The sequence below is a fragment of the Monodelphis domestica genome, chromosome X (genome assembly GCF_027887165.1).
Source record: "Monodelphis domestica isolate mMonDom1 chromosome X, mMonDom1.pri, whole genome shotgun sequence".
NCBI lineage: Eukaryota > Metazoa > Chordata > Mammalia > Didelphimorphia > Didelphidae > Monodelphis > Monodelphis domestica.
Genome location: NC_077235.1, coordinates 37,875,486 through 37,899,573, shown reverse-complemented (window position 1 = coordinate 37,899,573; position 24,088 = coordinate 37,875,486). Strand labels below are relative to the sequence as shown.

The 24,088-nt window shown below is 37.7% G+C and overlaps 1 pseudogene; it reads right to left on the bottom strand.

The window, feature by feature from the left end:
* Positions 1 to 1,166: 1,166 nt before the first annotated feature.
* LOC100617314 (p21-activated protein kinase-interacting protein 1-like) overlaps positions 1,167 to 24,088 on the bottom strand; it is a 49,334-nt pseudogene continuing 26,412 nt past the window's right edge.

Sequence of the window (24,088 nt, the reverse complement as noted above, 5' to 3'; positions counted from 1 at the left end):
GAGAAGCAAATCAAAATAACTCTGAGGTATCACTTCACACCTAGCAGATTGTTCAACATGACAGCAAAGGAAAGTAATGAATGCTGGAGGGGATGTGGCAAAGTAGGGACATTAATGCATTGCTGGTGGAGTTGTGAATTGATCCAACCATTCTGGAGGGCAATTTGGAACTACGCCCAAAGGGCGATAAAAGACTGTCTGCCCTTTGATCCAGCCATAGCACTGCTGGGTTTATACCCCAAAGAGATAATAAGGAAAAAGACTTGTGCAAGAATATTCATAGCTGCGCTCTTTGTGGTGGCCAAAAACTGGAAAACGAGGGGATGCCCATCAATTGGGGAATGGCTGAACAAATTGTGGTATCTGTTGGTGATGGAATACTATTATGCTAAAAGGAATAATAAAGTGGAGGAATTCCATGGAGACTGGAACAACCTCCAGGAAGTGATGTAGAGCGAGAGGAGCAGAACCAGGAGAACATTGTACACAGAGACTGACACATTGTGGTACAAGAGAACGTAATGGACTTCTCCAGTAATGGCTTTACAATGTCCCTGAACAACCTGCAGCGATCTACGAGAAAAAAAAAACTATCCTCAAGCAGAGGACAAACTGAGGGAGTAAAAACACTGAGGAAAAGCAATTGCTTGACTACAGGGGTTGAGAGGATATGATTGAGGAGAGATGCTAAATGAGCGCCCTAATGCAAATACCAACAACAAGGTAATGGGTTCAGAGCAAGGACACATGTGATACCCAGAGGAATCGTGGGTAGGCTAGGGAAAAGGTGGGGGGGTATTGGGAGGGAGGAGGAAAAGAAAATGATCTGTTTCCAATGAACAATGTATGAAAATGACCAAATAAAATAATGTTCAAAAAAAAAAGCTATACTGGACAGCTTATTAAACTGAGAATTAAATTTAAAACAGTGGTATTTTGCTTTACAATTTCTTTAGGAGCCCCAAGCACTAGTTTCACAGCTATCCAAGTAGACCAGGGCTTAAGGGAAAACACTATAGAAAGTAAAGAGACAAGTGGCCAAAGGAATTCAGAGATGGTAAAGGAAGGTAGGCAGTGATGAGGAAAAGAATGGGAAGGGTTGGAGAGGCAGACAGTATCATTTGCATAACCATGCATTAGAATTGGTTACTCTAGTCAGCAGGGACCTAATGAAAATTTAAGAGGACCATTCTAAGGGTTTGTTTTTTTTCAATTTTCAAAGATTTATCAATGATTAGTACTTTCTTTTTTCTCTTCTTTTCTAGTATATCTTCCAATTTTCTTTTCTTCACTGACACTAGGCTTTCTACTTTTGTTGATTTTTACTATCCTTAGTCTCACCAAATTTCTTGGATTGTTGCTATTTTCCTTTCGAATCATCAAATTTGTTTTGGCTAGTTTTGAACTCTTGTTCTTTTACAGAAGGGACTATGGCTGTAGGAAATTGATCTTTGGTGTCCACATCTTTGTCCAGCCATATTCCAAAGAATGTGAGTATGGCTTTAGTGTTTACTTTAGATAGTAAAGATAAGGGAGTTTTCTTATTTGGGTTATGCCTCCACATTTTAATGAAGCTATCATTCAATGCTATAACAATAACATGGTACTCTGGACTTGAAAGCTACAATTGTCTTGTACTCTGTTTTTGTGAGCCTTAAATCTGCAGAAACATTTTAGTGAATCACAGTTAAATAACCTTATAATCTTCATTTCCAGCCACAGCAAGTATGGAATCTTTAATAAATTTAAAAGAAGAAATTCCTTTTCCAGTGGTAAAGATGGCAGTGATGGATATAGTATCCAGTAGGTAGATATCTATCTGGTTTATGGTGTTGACTATATACTTCTCTCCACCAGGGGACCACTCAACTATGTGAGCATTTTGTTTTATATTTTTTATAAATGCGTATCTTCTTTCTTTTTTTTTAAACCCTTTCCTTCTATCTTGGAGCCAATAAAGGCAGAAGAGTGGTAAGGGCTAGGCCATGGGGGTCAAGTGACTTGCCCAGGGTCACACAGCTGGGAAGTGTCTGAGGTCAGATTTGAACCTAGGACCTCCTGACTCTAGGCTTGGCTCTCAATCCACTGAGTTACCCAGCTGCGCCCCCCCCCCCATCTTCTTTCAATAAGGTTCCATGTTTGTAATGTCTTGTCTGTTTCTGCTCAGAGTGCTTATTTGTCAGATGGATGAACAGAAAGAGAACTCACATGCCCTTTAATAGGCTTCAAGCAGTCCCATATCTTTCTTACCACATACAAATTAGTCCATCTTCTCCACTGATTAAATGCCCATTAGTCTGTTCCCTCAAAAACCTCTGAGACCTCAAACTCCTGCCATGTAGTCTACTTCATGAACATATCCAAAGCATCTCAAAGCTCTTGGTAAAACTTTAAAATGAACACATCTGCATCATCTCAAAATTACTAGCACCTTCTGGTGTTCTGCTGGTTTCCCCACAAACATCAGGAACTTATCTGAGAGTTGCATATCATAGGACCAAAAGGCCCTGACAGCAGTGCCTAGACAGCTTCTGCTGATTCAGCCAGCACATACGACCAGGATGTGAACTTGGTTGATATCTAATACAATTTGTAAATTATGCTCCTTTGAGCTGTGGGCTTATATGTCAGGGGTACCAGGACAGAGATCATTTTCACAAAATAACACATGGGCAGGGATCTCAGCCACACTGGAGGAGTGTGGCATCACAGTAGACATGGATATGGGCAGGCCATTCAGAAAATAAGGAAGACCAGACAGAAGGTGGTAGGCACCTAGTGTATACTCCAGATGCAAGCTTTCAACCCCCCTAGAGAACTGCTGGCTTGGGAGAAAGGCACAAAGCCGAATCGTAATGTTTTAGGAAATGTGGTTCTGGCAAATGACTTGGGAACAAGGCAAAGAGGGAAGATAAAAGCACTAAATTTGAGACAAGGTATAACTCATATGAAGCAGCTCAGTAGATAGAACACTGGATCTGAAGTCCAGAAGTCCATCTTCTTGAGTTCAAATCTGGTGTCAGACACTAGCTTTGTCACCCTGGGCAAGTCACTTCACCACTTCACCTGTTTGGCTCAATTTCCTCATCTGGAAAATGAGCTGGAGAAGGAAATGGAAAATCACTCCAGTATCTCTGCAAATAAAACCCCCAAAAGAGGTTATGAAGAGCAGACATACTGAAACAACGCAACAACAAAAAATAACTAATGTGCCTTTGTGTCAGTTATAATTACTGTCATGATGATGATTATTATTATGGTCTGAATCTGTATTTTTATTGGTGTGGAACTCCTTCAAGCAATGTGTTCTGAGAGCATCTACCAATCAAATTCCTCCTTTTTAATGATTAATTGGTAATCTTTCTATAGCTATCTTGGGTTATGAGTCCAGTATTTCTTTATTATTGCTATCATGTTGTTCTCATCTTTTTTAGATGGAACTCAAATAGAAGTAATCCTGGCACAAGTTGCTAGTCTCCTATTATGGTTGTATATCAAATTTTGTAAGGACTATTGCAGAGATGGATAAAATAACTGCTGTGTTATGGGGAAAATATCTCCCTATTGAATTCGTAGGATAGGTAACTGCTGCCGAATAAATCTATCACAATGCAGAAATTATAGAGCTAAAAACCTAGGTTTTATTATGCTTAAGCATAGGCTCAGGATTTAGAAAAATAATCCTGAACCAAAAATGAAATTTCTGACAAAGCCTTTATAGTGGACATTACAACACAGAGACAGAGATAAGTTTTTTTTAATATATAACAATCTGTATGGCCATAAAGGCCACACAAGCCTACTCAAACAGACTTTGTCTTATGATTCCTTCAATTAAGGTTGAATGAACTTAGAACAAATTAGGAAACGGATTAAATTACAGATTTAAATAGTAAGTTTGTAAAATTCTACCCATACAAAATTATAAGTTATATTTTAAAGAAGTTACAATGGGCTAATTGAAAGGAACAGATTTACATGTCAAAAAGATAACCAAAGGTTCACGAAAATACTTCCACAAATAGAATTAGCTAAATCGCTTTGGGCAGGTTTCAAACGTTTTGTACATGATATATTCCCTTCTTTCTCTTCTCTTGGCTCCTATTCAGGAATGTCAAAAATCTGCCCTTAATAGGATCAGTCCTTGAGTTAGGTTTTAGCCAGGAATGTTAATATTAACAAGAAACAGGCTTTAATCAATCAAATGTTGTAGGAGGAATGGCATCATAAAATTGAATGAAAAGAAATAAAAAGTTCTTGTAACAATTGTTTGTGACTGATATAAGTTATTAAAAGAATGGACATTCACAACTCCGGAAATATAGAAACTTAATGGACTTTCTTTCTCCAAGAAGTCCTTGCAAAGTCTCTTGTAGAACATGGCAGTGATGGTAGAGTTGCCCCATTGTTCACTGGGGGGTATGAAATCTCAGCTGTATGGGTCAATTTGCTATTAGACTCTATTAAACGAGTCACTTGGCTGCTTCCCGAACTTGTCACCAGATTCAGCTGCAGCTGAGACTGGAAAAGTCACTCTGCTTCTGGGCTGCAGACTAGGTTGTGCAAGATGTTTTGGCTCCAGTGGTTTTCACTGGGCACATTTCTACTAGATGGTTAGAAGGGCTCTGACTCCTTGGATTTCACTCTTTGATGAGTAGCTGCCGTCTTTCATCACCTTTAGTCCCTTGGCCTCAGCTGTCTGGTCCAATGTTCTTTTCAGCTGGAATGTTAATGTGCTTTTGCAGGCAAGGCAGTGATCCTTAGCCTAGCACTGGCATAGATTCCATCAAAATCCTGAGGTTTGTTACCACCATCCAAGAGGCGGGAGAGCCCTAGCCTTGTCTTGGTCAACAATCTTTCCTGGTTCAGAGTTTTCTCAGTAAAAGACTCGATCTTAGTTATGGGCATGAAGCCCAATTCATCAGGTTTTACTTCCCAAACTTCTTTGAATGGGTAGGGACAAAGGTTTGAAAGGTCTCAGCCTGAAAGGCTAGTTAGTTCTCTTCCAACATTTTTAATATGCAATTGGGCTATTCAAACCCCAGTCCCCCTTCCAATATATCTATCTATATAAGAGCTTCCCTTTTAGATTTCGCTTCAGTTTTGGAATGTCTCAGTAAGGCAAACTATTATACTCATGTGTGTATGGTCTCACCTAACTAGACTGTATGCTCTTTAAGGGTAGGGGCCCTTATTCCTCTGTCTTTGTATCCCCAGAAATTAGCACAGCACCTAGTGCACTAGCAGGGTTGAATAAATATTTGGGGCCTGCCTCAAAAGTTCTATTCTTGTCTTTGAAAATCTAAGCTTGGTTGCTCAAATATTTGAAGGTCTCCTAAAATTGGTTTAGTATGGGGGCAGTTAGGTGGCTCAGTGGATTGAGAGCCAGACCCACAGACGGGAGGTCCTGGGTTCAAATGTGGCCTCAGATACTTTCTAGCTGTGTGACCCTGGACAAGTCACTTAACCCCCATTGCCTAGCCCTGACTGCTCTTCTACCTTGGAACCAATACACAGTATTGATTCCAAGACAGAAGGTAAGGAGTTAAAAAATAATAACAATAACAATAAAATAAAATTGGTTTAGTGTTCAACATCCATGGCTACAAGGTGAGCTTGGCCACTAAAAGGGATAGACTAGAGAGGAAAATGGAATCATCTCCAGGAAAGCTAAGAAAACTGAAAGAAGTTTGAACTGAGAATCCTTTCAGCTGCTACAGACAATGAAATGTAGATTACTGAAGTGAAACATTTATCTTCCCCATTTGGGCTTATTCTGCTCTTTCTAAATTAATATCTGTCCATCAGTTCTAGCAGAAAACAAAAAAATTGCTTCAGGGGACTAGAAATCTGCTGGAGACCAGGAGAACCAGAGCCTTGAGCAAAGAAAAGAAATCTGTAATTCCCCTGAGGGGGAAGAAGGAAGATAAGAAGATAAAGTAGAAATTCCTAAAGCAAGACTCTTTGTACTTAGGTAGCTCCTCCTCCTCTTCCCCTTCTCCCTCAGCTTTTCCTAGATACAGAAAACAAGGCCCAGTCTTGGGAAGTGAATGGTCCAAGAACTAGCTAGTACTAAGTAATTATTATATCCATCTCTCTTTTCTACCACATAGTGAATAAATACTGGATTTGGAGTAACACCTAGGTTCAAATACCACATCAGAAACTTCCTAGCTGTGGGACTATGGGTAAGAGTTTTCTTAGTCATTGCTTCCTTACCTGTAAAATGGGAATAACATCTTTATAGCCGCTTTCCTTTTGTAAGGATCAAATAATACTCTGTATGGAAGATGGTTTGAAAACTTTAGAGTACCACCTGATGCCATTTAATATTCTTTTGCTGTTCTTGAACCACCATTTTATGCCCTTTCAGAATAAAGTGGTAGGACAGGAGTACCCCACCACATCGACAAAATCATAGATCTTTAGAATTTCTGAAAATTTTAGAAGAAATAAAAAAAGAGATGGTCAAATTTCAATATTTTTGTGGATTCCATCATTTGTTACTTTCTACACTTCTTTCACTTCCATGGGATGAGGAGAATCCAGATTCAAATATATTCCTCTAAGCTCCTAGTTCTAGCTAATCCATGGCTTACAGAGGTTAGAGAAGCCTTCTTGGACTAAGACTTATATCTATGCTCTGGGGACACCTCATAGGTATGGTAAGTTGATAACTAATTTTCCTTCAATGTGGGCCCAACTCATCGAATTTTAGTCTACATTTCTAGAGTGTTTTATGGTTCAAACATGCTTTCATATACATGATTTCATTTAATATTAATAATAGCTATCAAGTCTAGAATATGGCAACCAAGATGGTAAAAGACCATGAGAGAATATATTATGTAGGTGTTGTCCACTCAGGTCATGACCTTCTTGAGGTCTCTATTCTCTTCCCCTCTTTTAAGTGAATGAAAGAAAACACAAAAGCTCATGGCCCAAATCATTGTAAGGGTCCAATTCTAGGTGGCTTCCTGTCTCTATTAAGCTAAAAAACAAACAAAAAGCTAAAAAAACCTTGAAAAATGAAAAGTGTATATATGATTCCCAGGATGCTCTGAGCCCCCAGGCAAAGTTTCATATGCCAGGCCTAGATTTCCTTTCCTTCTAACACTTTCTATAAGCAAAACATAAAACTTAAGATGCCACTAAAATGATCTTATCTTTATTAAACCAAAGTAAGGCAAACACAAAGCAACCCTTAGTAATTAACCTCAACCCTCACTACTCCCACAATAATAACCCAAAACAGAAACAGAGAGTGGAGTACATCCGCCATTGTTCCAATGGTTTCTCAGAGAAGCCCTTTTCTGGATTCTCTTACTAAGCCAAGTTGGAGGTGTGAGCCATGGCAAGGAAAAGCCTTCAGGCATTCAGTCTCTTGAGAAGGAACCCCCTTCTGCTGCTGTTGGTGCTGCACTATGCTCTCTTCAACTCTCTTCTTCCTCTTCAGAGAGCTTTCTCAAATTCTCCCCACCCTTCAGGTCTGACTTCATAATAAGTCTCCTCTTCTCTGCTTGGAAGAAAAACAACTGCTATGGTCTTTAGGGACTTATACCTCTTCTGTGAGTTGGTCTAGCTCTGCTGAAAGAGGTGTTACATAAAGATCAGTTGAAGGAACTGATGTTTAGCCTGGAGAAGAGAAGGCTCCAGGGGAATATGATAACTGTCTTCTAGTGCTCAAAAGAATTTCATATGGAAGAATGATTAGATTCATTCTCTTTTGCCCCCAAAAGACAGAACTAGGAGGACTGGACAGAGTTGCAGAAGCAAATTTAGTCTTCATTTCAAAAAAGATTTCCTAACAATTAGAATATTCACAAAGTGGAATGGGGCTGCTTCAGAAGTGTTGGGGTTTTCTTAATAGGCCCCATTTGGGCTCATTCTGCTCTTTTAAACTTAGTATCTTCCGATTAACTCTAGTTTAAAATTAAAAATTGGGAGGCAGCTGGGTAGCTCAGTGGATTGAGAGCCAGGCCTAGAGACAGGAGATCCTGGGTTCAAATCTTGCCTCAGACACTTCCCAGCTGTGTGACCCTGGGCAAGTCACTTGACCCCCATTGCCTAGCCTTTACTGCTCTTCTGCCTTGGAGCCAATACACAGTGGTGATTCCAAGAAGGAAGGTGAGGGTTTAAAAAATTGCTTAAGGGAACTAGAACTGGTCAGGAGACCAAAGAGAATCAGGCAAAGGAAAAGATCAGTCACTATAGTGTTTGGAGATGTTCACAGGATAGATGGCCACAAGTAGTAAGGCATTTTTTTTCAGGTACTGTCTATACTAGATGACTATTGAGAGCTCTACCAACTCGGTTGGAGTAAATGGCTCACATCTATAGCATCTGATTTCCATTAGTTCATCTGTTCCTTCTACCAACTCTACCAGGTTAAAGCTTCATCAGAAGCTTGCGACATAGGTTGGGTCAAGATTATTAGTCTCATTGCACAAATGGAAATATTCAAGCTGAGATTTTAACTACAACAAGGTCATCGCTGATTATATAAGTCATGATTTGGGGATTCCGAATCAGGTCTTTTGAATGCCTTGCCCCCACTCTTCCTAATATGTAATGATGCCTCTCTAAAGACCCAGAATAAGAACAAGGGCTGAAATCCAAATGAGCTCTTTTCAAATGAAATTATTACATTCTCTTTGGTTTTCATTAGCACTATTTTCATGATAGCTAGCATTCATTTAATACTTTGAAATTTGCAAAGCACAGATACGTGATCTTATTTGATTCTCATAACAACCCTGGGAGGTATGTACTATTTGTTGTTTATCTTTTACGCATTTCAGTCATACCCTGTTCTTTGTTATCCCATTTGGGGTTTTCTTGGTAAAGATACTGGAGTGATTTGCCGCGTCCTTCTCCAGTCCATTTTACACATGAAGAAACAGAGGCAAACAGGGTGAAGTGCCTTGCCCAGGGTCAGAGCTAGCAAGTGCCTCAGATTGCATTGGAACTCAAGTGTTCCTAAGTCTAAGCTTGAAGAATTATCCACTGTGCCACCTAGCTACTATTATTATTAGCCCCATTTTACAGATGAAGAAACTAAGGCTGAGAGAGGTTAAATAACTTCCCCGCACAGCTAGTAACTAGCTGAGGCAAGATTCAAACTCATTTTTTCCTGACTCCAAGTTCAGCACTCTACACACTGTACAACCTAGCTGTTTCATCATGTGCTTAACACAGGAATATGCTTATTTATTTCTTTCTAAACAGAATAAGAATTTATTAAACACCTACTAGTTCTTGGCACTGTGCTAAGCACAAGGGATGGAAGGAGAGGATGAAACAATTCCTGCCCTCATAGGACCTCCATTTTAGTGGAGATAAGCACCACATACACAGATAAGAGTATTGTAGTGGAATTCATGGCCCAGGACTTTAGGCTCACACAGGACAGGGTTAATGCTAGAGGTCTCACTCCAGGGCATCATATTCTCTTTCTTTGCTTACTTGCCCCATCTAAATGTTTGAAGACTTTTTAAAAACTGCATGTAGAAACCATTTTTGCTGATAGTCTTCTGACATATTGCAATTCAGATTCTCTTCTTCCCTCCCTCTTCCCTGAAGCAGCAAGCAGTTGGATATAGGTTATACCTGTGCATTCAAGTAATCTAGATTGCCAGGAATATGATTGTTTCAAAATACAAAAGAACCCTAGTTTATAGATAGAGGCACCACAATGGTAACTGAGACCCAAGAGAGTTCTAGGTAGTAAATGTACTAAATTCTTACCATAAAGGACAAAGGCTCTTAGAATAAGAGTTGGGGAAACCTGAGTTCAAATGTGGTCTCAGAATAGCTGTGTGACCCTGGGCAAGTCACTTTACTCTGTTGGCCTCAGTTCCTCAGCTGGAAAAGGAAATGGCAAATTACTCCAGTACCTCTGCCAAGAAAACCCAAAATGGGATCAGGAAGGGCCAGTCAGAAATGGCTAAACAGTATTCTCATCTGCATTGGTGGTATTCCTTCCCAAACTGGGAGGTCCTTATCCTGAGAAACTCATAGATTCTTCCTATATTTTGTAAAATATTTTTCAAATGGCCTACATAGTAGTAGCTATCAAATCTAATAGCTCACCCAAGAAAGTATCTCCCTTAAAGAAAGGAAACTGTAAACTTCTGCCCTTGGCTTTTCTAACTGTGCCTGAAACGTTGTAATTAATCCTAGTGAATGTATCATTTATTTCCAAAATAGCCATGTTCTCTGTAGAACAGTTTCCCCTTTTCTCCTCCCCATTTTTAAATTCAGCAGCTATAGGGGAAAATTGAAATCTTGTCACTTTTGTTAGAACCAGATGGTCAGAAGCAATCTTACCAATTTGGGGCAAAGCTTCATGTGGGAAAGATTTACATTTTGTTAAACTACTAACTAAATGGCATAATTTAACCATAATTGGCTAATTTTTAAATGTATGCATAATTGCTCTTATCTATTTGTAGATCTTTTAATATACCAATAGCTTCTTTTCAGCAAGAGTTTCGGATAAGTTAGTGGAAAGATAATTGCTTTTCATTTAGAACAAATATGCTATGACCTCAGGAGTTGAATTTGAAATGGGGGAATCCCCCAGATATAAATTCCAACATGAGTTGAATAAACTTTAGATTAATCATGATGGGAGGAAGAATATTGTTTAATTTTTCTACATAGAAATTCATCTTAAAGGCAAAGAATCTCTAAGCTGGAAGAGAACTTGGAATAAATCTGGTCCAAAGGCAAAATCTGGTTTCAGGCAGAGTAAAGTGATTTGCCTGGGATCACTTAACTAGAAGTGTCTGAGGACAGATTTGAATTTAGATCTTTGGGACTTCTAGGACTCCATCCACTGGGCCACTGTAACAGTTAAAATTTAGGGGAGACTGGGGAGACTGAGGCAAAGAAAAGAGATCAGTCCCTATCACTCACGTGACCAAAATGGAGAAACAGTCTCAGGGGCCTCCACTTCCAGCTTCCTTCAGAGCAAAACTTCTCAGAGCACAACCTCTCAGAGCAAAACCTCTCCAACCACCTAGTCCTCAGACCCCCTCTATCTTTAAGGAAACCATCTAAGTTCCCTCCCCTCAGTTCTCACATCTACCAATCACTGTCCATGTCTTCCCTGTGCCAATGGTGGCTCTAGCTTAACCCAGGACCGCCCAGAGATCTGCCCCTTTGCACATGTCTTTTGAAGGTCATATTCTCAAATAATTAAATCTTGATCCTTGCTGCAGCCCTTCCTAAATCCTGTTAGACTGAGTAGGGTGGAGATTGTAAGTTCCAAGACCTGGTTCTGTCATTCCAAGTATCTCTATTGTATCAATTCTAAAATCAATCATGACTCAAAGAACTTCCTGTTCTATGCTTAAGCATAGGTCAAAGCCCTTTCCATTGTTCAGCAAAAGGTTTCTGTCCTAAAGCAGTGTCAAGTAGGGAGGAGAAGAATCCTCCCATGCCAAGGGGGTTCACATTCCAATAGAGTTCTTACTATCAGTAGGAAATTTTTTCCAAGTATGAAACTTTCCAATGGTGAAATTTCCAACATTCACAAGTCTAAGAAATTTCAAGGTTTACAATCTCCCCTGATGATCATTGGGAGACTAGTCTCCCCATTGATCATTTAACATAATCATTTTGTAGTTCTAAATGCACTTCTAAGTATAGATATACACAATATTCAATTTTCTAAGAGAAATTAGAATAGTGATAGAGGAAATAGAAAAGAAAAGAAAGCAAAACCAATGTTTTGCTAGGCGCATTGACAGAAAGCCAAATTAGGGGCAGTTCCTTTTGGCATAAATGTGTACAATTACAATAAATGTTCAATCAAAAGTTCAGTCCAATCAATCATATCCAAAGTTCATTCTTGATCTCCTTGATGAAGTGTAGGTTTTCGGCATCTTTCTGCAACAATTCATTCTCTGGATATAAAAGCTTCAAGCTTCTTTCTTGAAGATCTTTTCTCAAACAGAATCAAAATCTTTGATTTTTTTATAACAGTAAAATCTTAAACAAAATTCAAAATTCTTGGATTTTTATAAAAATACAATCTCAAACAAAAAAAATTCAAAAATAAAAAAATTCTTAGATTTTAAATTAAAATACAATCCCCCCTGAAATTTCCTATCAGTAGGAATTTTTTTCCAAGTATGAAACTTTCCAATGGTGAAATTTCCAACATTCACAAGTCTAAGAAATTTCAAGGTTTACACCACTTAGCTGCCTTTGGTGTAATGCAGGAAGTAGCAAATTTTCTGTAAAAGGCCAGATCAGTGATGGTGAACCTTTTAGAGACTTTAGAGACCAAGTATCCAAACTGCAACCCTCATACCGCATGTAAGCCTCCAGCATTACCCCATACAGAAGAAGGAGGAAGCACTCCCATTGGGTTGCTGGGCAGAGGGGTGGGTGACAGGAGAAATGTCCTCAGGTGCACGTGGAGAGGGGAAAGGGAGAAGCCCCCTCCAGCATGCTCCAGCACACATGCAATAGGTTCACCAACATGGGGCCAGATAGTTAAAGAAGAAAAGAAATTTTTATTTGCAAAATCCAGAATACAATCATATAATAAATAATAATAATACTTTTTGGTAATATGGGTTTACCAATATGAATGGAATTATTGCGAAAACATTTCACTTAATAGGTGTTGCAAGTTAATGTTTCCTATCAGCAAAATCAAATTTCAAATGTTCATCTATTAATATTGATTTGTAATAAGATTTTTTACTTTATCTCTGAAAATTTCTTGACACATATAGGTACAGCCAAATACTAATATCAACTCATAAGCATATGATTTTGTGTATATTCATCTCTTAAAAGGCATTCATAGAATCTTACTGGATCTTCTCTTGATATTTGTCCTTTAGCATGTCTTTACTTTGCAAATTATAATCATTTCCAATTGAAAGTTAAGTGAGAGTTCCTCTGTTAAATAGATCTCGAACTATAGAATCTCCTTTGAAATTGCAAAATGCTGATAGAACTATAGGTTGGGGTCAGAAAAAAATATATGTTGCAAATTTGTGTGGAAATGGAGATCTTGCATCATTTAATTTTTGACAGCACAGGAAATGTATAAAATAAGCTGCTATCACTTGTGCTTGTATGACTGTCTCCATTCAAGTTTTTCACATATTAGTGTTCTTTTTCTTGTTATTTGGGAATGAATTCATTAATAAACATTGTCAAGTAAAAGCTAATTTCCAAAGCCAATGATTTTTCAATAACATAACGGTTGAAAGTCCTTCATCTCATTGGGAGAAATTTCAGTCTTGGCCCTTAGCTCAAAAAAGTGTCATTTTTTTCCTTTTCTTCCTTTGACATGAATGATGGATACACACTGATCATAAAAACAAAATAAAATTTTATGGTATGGAGGTATGTGTGGTACTCAAAAAGCTTAGCACTCAAAAAAATTAGAACTGAGTCACTGCAATTTGTAAGTTGCACACCTACGGCATCTAGTCCAAGTACTCAACTCTGCTGTTGTAGCCCAAGAGCAGCCACTGACAATGAGTAAATGAAGCCTGAACTTTTCTCACCATCTAAGACACCACTATCCCTTCACTCAAGCAGGTTCAGAAGCTCTATCCAATCAGATGGTAAATTTGCTTTTCTTCACCACCACATCTCTTACACAGGTCCTTCTCAACTTACCCAGTCTCTGCCTAGCTCAGACCCTTATCACGTTGTTCCCTGGACCATTCCAAGAGCCTCCTTTTGGGCCTCCACTGATTCCTCCACACTGCTGCCAAAGTGAGTTTCCTCAAGGGCAATTCTGATTTCCTCCACCCCTCACTCATTGAAGTACAGTGCTACTTTATCAAATATACACTCCTCTGACATATACCTTTTTTCTCATAACCTTGTCCCTTCTGTATTTCCAATCTTACTACACATTATTCTCTTCTAAGTTCTCCTCGTTCTGCACGTGTGATAGATATAGCATCTCCCTCTCCACTTCCTTGTATTGAATGAGCTTCCCACCTGGAATACTTTCACTTCTCATCTCTAGATCTTGAATCTCTGGTTTTCTTCTATATTTAGCTTAAATATCATCTTCCATATCAAACCTTTCTAGATGTGCCTAGGTGCTAGTGCTCTCCCTTTCAAAATTATCTTTCATTCATCAAATAAACGCTTATATATTTATATAGAAAAGTTGTTTACATTAAAATGTAAGCTCCTTAATTGTTTCACTTTTGCCTTTATATAGTATATGATTAGTAAATGCTTACTGATTAACTGATTGATGGACAAATATTTAATGTTTAAACCAGGGAAAGATAAGACAAAGAAAGAGAACTATAGGCCAGTATAGAAAATTACTGATGCAAAATTTTAAAATAAAGTCTTAAAAATATTATAGGAATATAGCCAAAAATTATTCACTATGGCCAAGTTGGATTTATATCCAAGATGTAAGGATGCAGGAAAATAAATCAAACAATTACATAATTAAATAAAAATAAGATCATTGCTAACTTCTTTAATTATATTTGTAAGAAAAGAGGTTTTAACAATGAACAATATCTATTTACACTAAAAACTCTATTTGCAATTGGTTTAGAAGCACTATTTTAATATAACTAAATGTTATAAATCTAAAACCAATAGCCACTACAGGTATCCCTTTCACATAGTGACTTTCCCCATCATGGTTTTGATATATAGTGGGCCAGCATAAGAAATTAAATGGGAATTTTGGAAGAGTTTTATAGAAGCCTAAGACAAGACACAAAGGCTAGCAAACACAGAAAAAGTTTAGAAATTCAGAAATGCATAAAATATATGTATAGTATTATATAACATAAATATATTTTCTCTTCTAATACCACAAATTACACAGTAAACATCCCACAAAAGAAAAAGAAAAAATGAAAGTCTTCTCTGGTTCTGAAGGTAGAGCCAAAAAATTTTATGCAGATTTTCCAGATTCAGATTATTGGGGCACCAGGGCCTAACCCTTGTGATGTGAAAGGATACCTGTATTTGTAACCGATGCACATTAGAAATATTCCCCATAAAAACAGAAATGAAGCAAAGCTGTTCCATCTTCCTATGTAAGAAATTAAATGTTCAAACATTGGCAAAGAGGAGACAAAACTATCCTTATTTGTTGATACTGAAATGGCCTACTCACAAAACACCAAGGCATCATAAAAAAAACCTTATTGTGACAATGAATAAGTTTAGGAAAGTAGTAACAAAATAAATCTACAAAAAATCATCAGTATCTCTCTAGAAGGAGATAACAGAAAAGGAAATTCCACTCAAAATTACTATAAGATATATAATACATCTAGAAATCAAGCCTAAGACACACTTGAAAATACAAATGTAATTTAAATATATTCCTTAGAGAAGGAATGAATTGGGTGTGTGTGTGTGTATATATATATATATATATATATATATATATATATACACATTTGTATACACACAATCATTGAAGTTGTATATGATATGATATGTATATGATAATACAACTTCAATGATTGAACAACAATAACAAAAATAAGGCAGGCGAATAAGAGAAATACACTAGATAAAGCAAATCAGAAACAAATGAATTCAGTAAACATGTTTGGTAAACTCAATAACATAAATAACTTGGAATAGAGCTAACTGCTGGGGAAAACCGAAAAGCAAGTTAGCAGAAATTTGGTTTAAATTGGCATCTTACACCATATACCACAATAAACTCACTTTGAATATATGACAGGAAAATAAAAAGTCGCACCACTAAAAGTTGGAAGAGAAGGACACAAGATACTTTTCACATCTGTGAATAGGGAGAATATTCTTAATCCAAAAGGGAACGGAGATGATTGCAAAAGACAAAACAGATCATTCTGATTACAATAAACTGAAAAGGGTTTAAATGAACAAAATCAATATAGCTAGCATACATAGGGAAAGTATCAATTGGGAAAAAAATTTTCATCAAGTATCTCAGATAAGGTGCTGACTTACAAGATATATAGGAAACAAATGCAAATGTATAAGACCAAGAGCCAATCAACAACAGAAAAATTACTAAAGAGTGTGAACAACAGATCTCAAAAGAAAAATTCCAAGCTATTAACAAACTCATGAAAGGTTGCTCCAAATCAGTGAAATGCAAATCAATGAACTAATGCTTCACCTTATACCCAGAAAATTAATAAAAATGAAAAAACAAGGTAATATTATATAAATGAAAATACTACTAAAGTAGATTTATAATTTTAATGCTATATCAAACTATCAAAATCATGCTTTAAACAGCACCAGATAAAATAACAAAATTTATCCAGAAAAAAAAGATCTAGAATATCAAGGGAAATAATAAAAAATAGGGATGAAAGAATAACACTACCAGTCTTCAAACTATATTATAATGTAGTAGCCATGAAAACAATTTGGTTAAATGGTTAAAAAATAGAGTAGAAAAATGGATCCAAGTACACAAAGGAGAACAGGAAACAAAGCAACTCGATAACCAATATTCAATAAACTGGAAAATTACTTCAGAAAGAATTCCTTATTTGATAACAGCTGTTGAAAAAAAAACTGGAAAGCAGTTTGATAGAAATTAGGCTTAGATCAATACCTTATACTATATATTATCCCAAATGGTAAAATAATCTTAAATTCATACCATAAAAAATTAGAAGAGTAGATCACATAACCTTAATCAATAGTTATTGTTAATAAATACTTACTAAGCACTAACTACGTGTTAGTCATTGTGTTAAACTCTCGGGATACAAAATAAGAAAAAAGATAGTCCTTGCCCTCAAGGAGCTTATAATCTAATGGGGAAAGACAGTACACAAAAGGAAGCAAAAAAAGAAAGGGCACCACCGGAGGGTAGCTGGCATAAGAACATAGAGTAAAAACCAAGTAGAGAAACTGATAGGAAATGAAGAGATGGCTGAAAAATTTTGAGTCTTCTATAAATGAAAACTTTGAGAGGATTTCATTGCAATGCCTTCCAGTCTTCTAATCATAAGGGAGATCAAATACCTTTCATAACTATGGGTGGGAGATAATTCTTTTAAAAAGAAATTCCTTACCTTCTGCCTTAGAATTAATACTATGTATTGGTTCTAAAGTAGAAGAACACTAAGGGCCAGGCAATGGGGTTAAGTGAGGTCATATAGCTAGGAAATATCTGAGGCCACATTTGAACCCTGGATACCCCATCTTCAGGCCTGGCTTTCTGTCCAATGAGCCATCTTGCTGCTCCCTAGAGATATAGTCTTAACAAACAAAAAAAAAGAATAGAAGCAATTACAACAGATAAAGTAAATCATTTTGATTACATGAAATTGAAAAGCTTCTATACAAAAGAAATTAATGCATTTAGGATAAGAAAGGAAGCTAATGAATGGGGGGGAACTTTATATCAAATTTTCCTGATAATGCTTTGGTATCCAAGACATACAGATAATATACCTATATATACATATATAAATATATATACATTATACACATATATGTCTGTGTTTACACATACATTTACACACACTGTAATCATTCCTCAAAAAATTGAATAATCTTGGGATACAAACAGTTCCTAAAAGAACTTCAAACTATTTATCATCCTACGAAAGAATGCTCCAAGTCATAAAGAATGAGAGAAATGCATATCAAAATAATGCTATAATTTCACTTCACAACTAGTAAATTGGCAAAGATGAGAAATAATGGTAATAGTCAAGTGGGAGGAGCTTTGAGAAGGTAGTGTACATTAGTGCACTGTTGACAGAACTGCTAATCTGTATAATAATTATGAAAAGCAATTTGATATTAAGCAAAGAGACTAAAATTTATCCATATTCTTTGATTCAGAGATTCCACTACCAGAAATATACCCCAAGAAGACCAATGTTAAGAAGAAACGTCTAATATATACCAAAATATTTGTAACAACAGTTTTTCCACTTACAGAAAACTGGAAACAAAATAACCACTGATGGGGGAATGGCTAAACAAACCATTGTTTGGAAACCCAATCCAATACTACTGTGCTCTAAGAAATGGTGAATATGATGAATACAGAGAAGCATGGGGAAAACACAAGAAATGATGGAAAGTAAAAGAAGCAGAACCAAAAAAATAAGATGCACAATCAATACAACAATGCAAATGAAAAGAACAACTCTAAAATCATCAAAAGTGAATACCACAAACTTCCAAAGAACAAGCACGACCGGTCACAAAGAAAACATACAAGAAGATACCCCAACATCATTCCTTTACAGAAGTGGGAGGTGCAGATTTTCAGACTTTTCAGATATATTGATAGGTTTTACTACTTTTTTTTATCTTATTCCTCTTTTTCTTTAAATAATATTCCTTGACTTCTCTACTAGCAGCAATGCAATGACCCAGGACAATTCTGAGGGACTCTTGAGAAAGATGCTATCCACATCCAGAGAAAGAACTGTGGGAGTAGAAACACAGAAGAAAAACAACTGCCTGATCACATGGTTCAATGGGGATAGGATTGGGGATGTAGACTCTAAAGAATCACCCTGGTGCAAATATCAATAATATGGAAATAGGTCTTAATCAATGACACATGTAAAACCCAGTGGAATTGTGCATCAGCCATGGCGGGGGAGGGGGAAGGAGAGGAAAAGACATGAATTTTGTAACCATGAAAAATATTCTTAATTAAATAAAATTTTTCAATTAAAAACAAAATTTTTTAATAAAAACATTCCTTGTTATATGGATGGGATGGCTCCCTGGGATTGGTCAGATGGTGGAGTTTCTGTATGTAAAAACAAAAGATATTAATAAACTTTTTTTTAAAAATAAGAATACATTATGCAGCAGAGGTTACAGAAATGAAAATGCATTCGTATACTGCACATAGAGCCATGAATTAGTCCCACCATTCTGAAGAGCAATTTGAAATTACACAAGTGAAATGACTTTTTAGTCACTGCTTTCAAATTACTTTCCCATTTTAGTCAAATCCTAACTGATGTCTGTATCCATTACCAGGTAAATATTCTAAGAGAATCAGAGGCAGAAAACTCTCACATCCACCAAACTATTCATAATAGCTGTTTTTTGTAGTACCAAAGAACTGCCAAAAAGCAATGGCTAATTACAACACATGAATGAAACAGAATTCAGAGCAGCATGGAAAGACTTACTTTTAGTGACAGACTTGGGTAATCTGAGATGGAAAAAAATAAATGCAAAACTACAACAACATAAATGGAAAGAACCAAAAAACAAATCCAAAGCAAAACAAAACCGAACCCTAGAAAGAATCTCACACACACTGTCAGACATTGTTGATGTACCGTTTAGCTTGGTTGAATGACTTTTTTTCTATTTCTTTTAAAATCTTTGCTAGAAGGGATAGTTTCCCAGATAGGGGAGGAGGAAATGGATATTTTGAAAAAATAAAGGGATTAAAAAAAAGAAGTTCTTGCAGGCAACTAGGTGGCTCAGTAGATAGACAGGCAATCTCTAGGACAGGAAGTCCTGAGTTCAAATCTAGCCTCAGACACTTCCCAGATGTGTGACCCTGGGCAAGTCACTTAATCCCTATTGCCTAGCCCTTACAGTTCTTCAGCCTTGGAACCTTATCGATTCCATCATGAAAGGTGAGGGATTTTTTAAAGTTATCAATAAAAAAAATTTTAATAAAGTTATCAATAAAAGGAAGATAAAGAAGTACATCTGCAATACATAGTCAAACTTGCCAGAGAAAATATTTTTCACTCTGGCTTTAGCCTTCTTTGTAATTACTTTTGCAAAAAACGTGCATAAATCAATCAAATGGAATCTCAGCAAAAAAAAAAATCCTGTATGTTTCAAAGAGCTGAAGCTACCAGATCTGTTATGCCATTCTCCTGGGTTCCAAATGCTACCATTTCCCCTCTCTACTGATGTTGCCAAAGCCCATATTGCTTGCAGAGAGAAGTCCGGAGTTCTTTTCCTTTCCCCGGTTCCCTAAAACAACACACGACTCTTGTATTGTTATGATGTTACATATGTGTTTTCAGTTAGTTTTGGTCTTTTCTACATATGCAATGAGTTCAATTTGATTCTTTCCTCCTCTTCGTGATTCTGTAGAGAGGCACAATGGCCTAAAGAAGTTAGAGTACGGACCTTCAAGTACAGTGATCAAGAGTCGAGTCCTGACAGACATTTACTGGGTTCTAATCATGTGGCTTCTTAGCATCACATGACAGTTGGAGCAATAATACTTATACTACCTACCTCACAGGATGCCAACCTTGAGGTGGCTACTGAAATGTGAGCTCTTATTTTCTCCAACCAAGTCCCCTTGCTGTCCTCAGGTCTTAAGCTAATGGACTGAGAGTGGGCAGAACTGCAGACATCTTGGTTCTACTGGAATCCATTTCCTTAGGCCACGATTCTGGGTTTGAAGCCCACAGCTTTGGGCAGGCACTCTCCTCTCTTATGTCATCTCCTCTTCAAGCTACGTCCTGTCTCATTGCTCTAATCTTAGGCTCTTTGACCATGGATCTGCCAAAGTGATGTTCTTGTCCTCTCCACTATCTGCACGAGAAAGACACTTACATTTCTAAGCATTCTTCCCCTTTGGAGTGAAGACTGCTTCAAGCTGTCCGACTTACTACGAGGTTTTTACCATAATGAAAATATTAGGAGTGCTCCTTCTGCCCCTCGTCCAATAAAGCAAAGTCATATCATGGACTCGGCTCTTCTTGATCATTTTTTCCATACTGTCAGAAATTCAAAGAACATGTTGATTCGGGTTCAGCTGGTTAATCTTGCTTCCAGAGGAGCACAAATAAGGCAGCCCCAGGAGTTTTTCTAAAGTGGGGAATCAGACCTTCACAAGGCCTGGAAAGTTCAAGGTTACTTGGCAGCTCCCAACTCAGCTACTTTGCAAACTGAAGGTTCCCTGAGGAAATTATCCATGTCTACAGAATTAATAACTGGGGTTCAGTACTGCTGATGAAAGGGTAGAGAGCATTCCATGTGATGAAGACTTTTTCCCTTTAGCCTTCCAAAATTTGAAGCACATGCATCATTAACCCACTGCTTCAGGGCCCATTCAGAGGCCAATTCCCTCATCCTTCAGAGGGGGAAATTGAGCCCTAGAAAAGTTATGTGGTGGGGGTAGATATGTGTTTGCCTATATGGTGAAAGGGGATTTCATGGACAATGTAGCCCTCCATGAACCTCTGCCTCCTAGTTAGAAAAGAAGGTGATTCCCTTCTAGCCTGAGAAGAGAGATTTCTTGGACAGTGTCAGTTTTAGGGGTTGTCTCACAACTAACCCTGAGGACTAGAGTTTGAGAGTCTGGCCTCTCCTGACCCGAGAAGAAAATTTCTTTACAGTGTATGTGCTTAAAAAAAAGATGAGGAGGCAGCTGGGTAGCTCAGTGGATTGAAAGCCAAGCCTGGAGACAGAAGGTCCTGGGTTCCAATCTGGTCTCAGACATTTCCTAGCTGGGTGACCCTGGGCAAGTCACTTCACCTCCATTGTCCAGCCCTTACCAGTCTTCCACCTTGGAATCAATTCATAGTATTGATTCCAAAATGGAAGGTAAGGTTTTTAAAAAATAAAATAAAATAAAAATAAAAAAGAAGAGAAAGACCCAGGTGGCCCCTATTGCTGGAGTATCAGCACAGGAAGAAATTCACAATATAGGGAAGTTAAACAACTAGATTTGCTTCTCATTGGAATTATTTGGACAATATGGCAGTAAGGACTCATAGTAAGCGCATAATAAATGTTTACTGACTGGTTGCAAGTGGCCTCAAAAATCATCTAATTCAGTCTTATTTTAAAGATGAGGAAACTGAGGCCAAGAGACCAGAAGTAACTTCACCCAGTTCATACAATAGGTGGCAGAACCAGGATAGAAATTCAGGTCTTCTGACTCTGACACCCTTTTTAGGACACCAAATTGTAATGGCCAGTCCTGACAATCATTTAAGTCTTTGACAGCTGCCTTGGCTTTTCAGAAACCTACTATTGGTTAAACTCAACTGAAAGCATATAGGCAGGCTGCCATCAGTCTCCCCTCCCTTCTGGAGAGCCTGAAAGAGTTATCTCAGAGGAGTCAAAGGACTTGAGTGTAGCACAAGGATCTGGGTTCAGATTAGGATTCTGATGCTCGCTAATTGCATAACTTTGGTCAATCCACTTAACTTTCCTAGGCCTCAGTTTCCTCAGGTGAAGAGTGAGTTGAAGTAGATGGCTTCTAGCCCTTCATCCACTCAATCACTTCCTCCTGGTGATGGCTTGGTAATAAGATCTTACTGATTCCTAGTGCTGGCTTTTCTACTTATCTGTATCATCTTCCCTTCTCTAGGCTTCTGTTCCCTTAAGTGAGGACGGGGTGCAATTTAACTTAACAAGCATTGATTAAGCACCTACTCTCATAGGTACCTCACTAAGCTCTGGGGATACAAAGACCTGGCAGAATTTCCAATATATTGTCTGGGCTCAGTGATCTCTAAAGGCTCTTTTAGATTTTATTTATTTTTATTTCATTTTGAAATTTTTATTTAATTAGATGATTTAGAATATTTTTCCATGGTTATAAGACTCTAAAGGCTCTTTGACCTAACTCCTACCATCCTAAGATTCCTGATATCTGTACTCTGACTTGTTTTTGTGACACCCCCCTTACCTCTACACCCAGCCTATTGACTTGATCCTGAGGAGCTCAACTCCTATGGCTTAGTACAGTGGACCAGAAGCCTCCCATAGCTGCTGGGTGCTCATCTCTTGCTGCTTGGCCACATCTGGGTTTTGGGAATAGAGCCAACTCACATGCCATGGCTAAACACTGTCAAGATTCAACAAATGTCACTTATCAAAGCTAAAAGTAGGAAAAGTCATCATTTGTTTTCTCAAGAGATGAAACAAAATCAATCCCTGGTTTACTGAAACTCATCAAAATTGTAATCCTCTTATTTTTCTGTAGAATTGGAAAAAGTGGCAACAGCTAGCTATGTTCTTGTTGCTTTCCCTTTTATGTGCCGGGATCTAGTGTCCAATGAATTCTAATAGTGACTTTTACTCCATACATAAAGCCAGAAGATGAAGCATAACAATAAGGAAAGGACAATCGATTGAGTTCACTGCTATGGTAGAACTCTTATTTTACATATTATGAGAATTAACAGCTAATACCTGCAATTCTGTGTTTCAAAAGGGGGAGCCTAACTATGGACTCAAAGCCAGGAAACCTGGATTCTGGTTTCAGTTCTACCACCAAGTCACTTCCCCTTCTTTTAGTTTAGCTTATTCCTTCATACAAAGAAATACCAGGACTTGAATTCAAAGAGAAAAAAGATGTCGTGATGTTTTAAAAAAAATCACAGAGTTCCAAATGACTACTGCCTTTTCTCCAATCCACAAGCAAAACAACGGAACACGCTAGCTGTAGCTTCTCTCCATATCTATGGTCAACCCACCACCTCTCTTCAAGGAGACAGAAGGTTGAAAGGACCTTCTCTGGCCATCTAATCAAATCCCTACACTTAAGGAAGCCCCCATTAAAACATGCCCAAGTGGTCATCCAGACCCTGCTTAGAGACCTCCAACAAAGATCCAAAACGTTCAAAGCAATCCTTTTCATTAAAGACACCTCTAAGCGTTAGGATGTTTTTCCTGACATCAAAATTGTGTCCTTGTTACTTCTGCCCATTGTGTCTCCCTCTGGGGCTAAACAGAATAAGTCTCATCTCTTTTCCATGTGACAGCCCTCAAATACTTAAAGAAAGCTATAAGCTTTTCAGTCTCTTGTCTTCTCTTTTCCGAGCTGAAAACTCCCCATTTCATTCGACCAATCCTCATAAGACTCTTCATCATCCTGGTGGCCCCCTATGATTATTCTCCAGCTTAACAATGTCCTTCTTAGGCTGTGGCACCCAAACTCAATACAGCACACCAGATGGGTTCTGATGAAGGCAGAGTTTGATGGCCCTATTGTTTCTCTCTTCCTGAAATCTATGCAGTCTCCATTCAGAAAGATCTTGAGAGGCTGCTGAAGTCCAGGAATGAATGTAATACAAATCAAACCAATAGGAACAAATGAAACATGAATTTAAAAATTGGCAAAAAATAAATC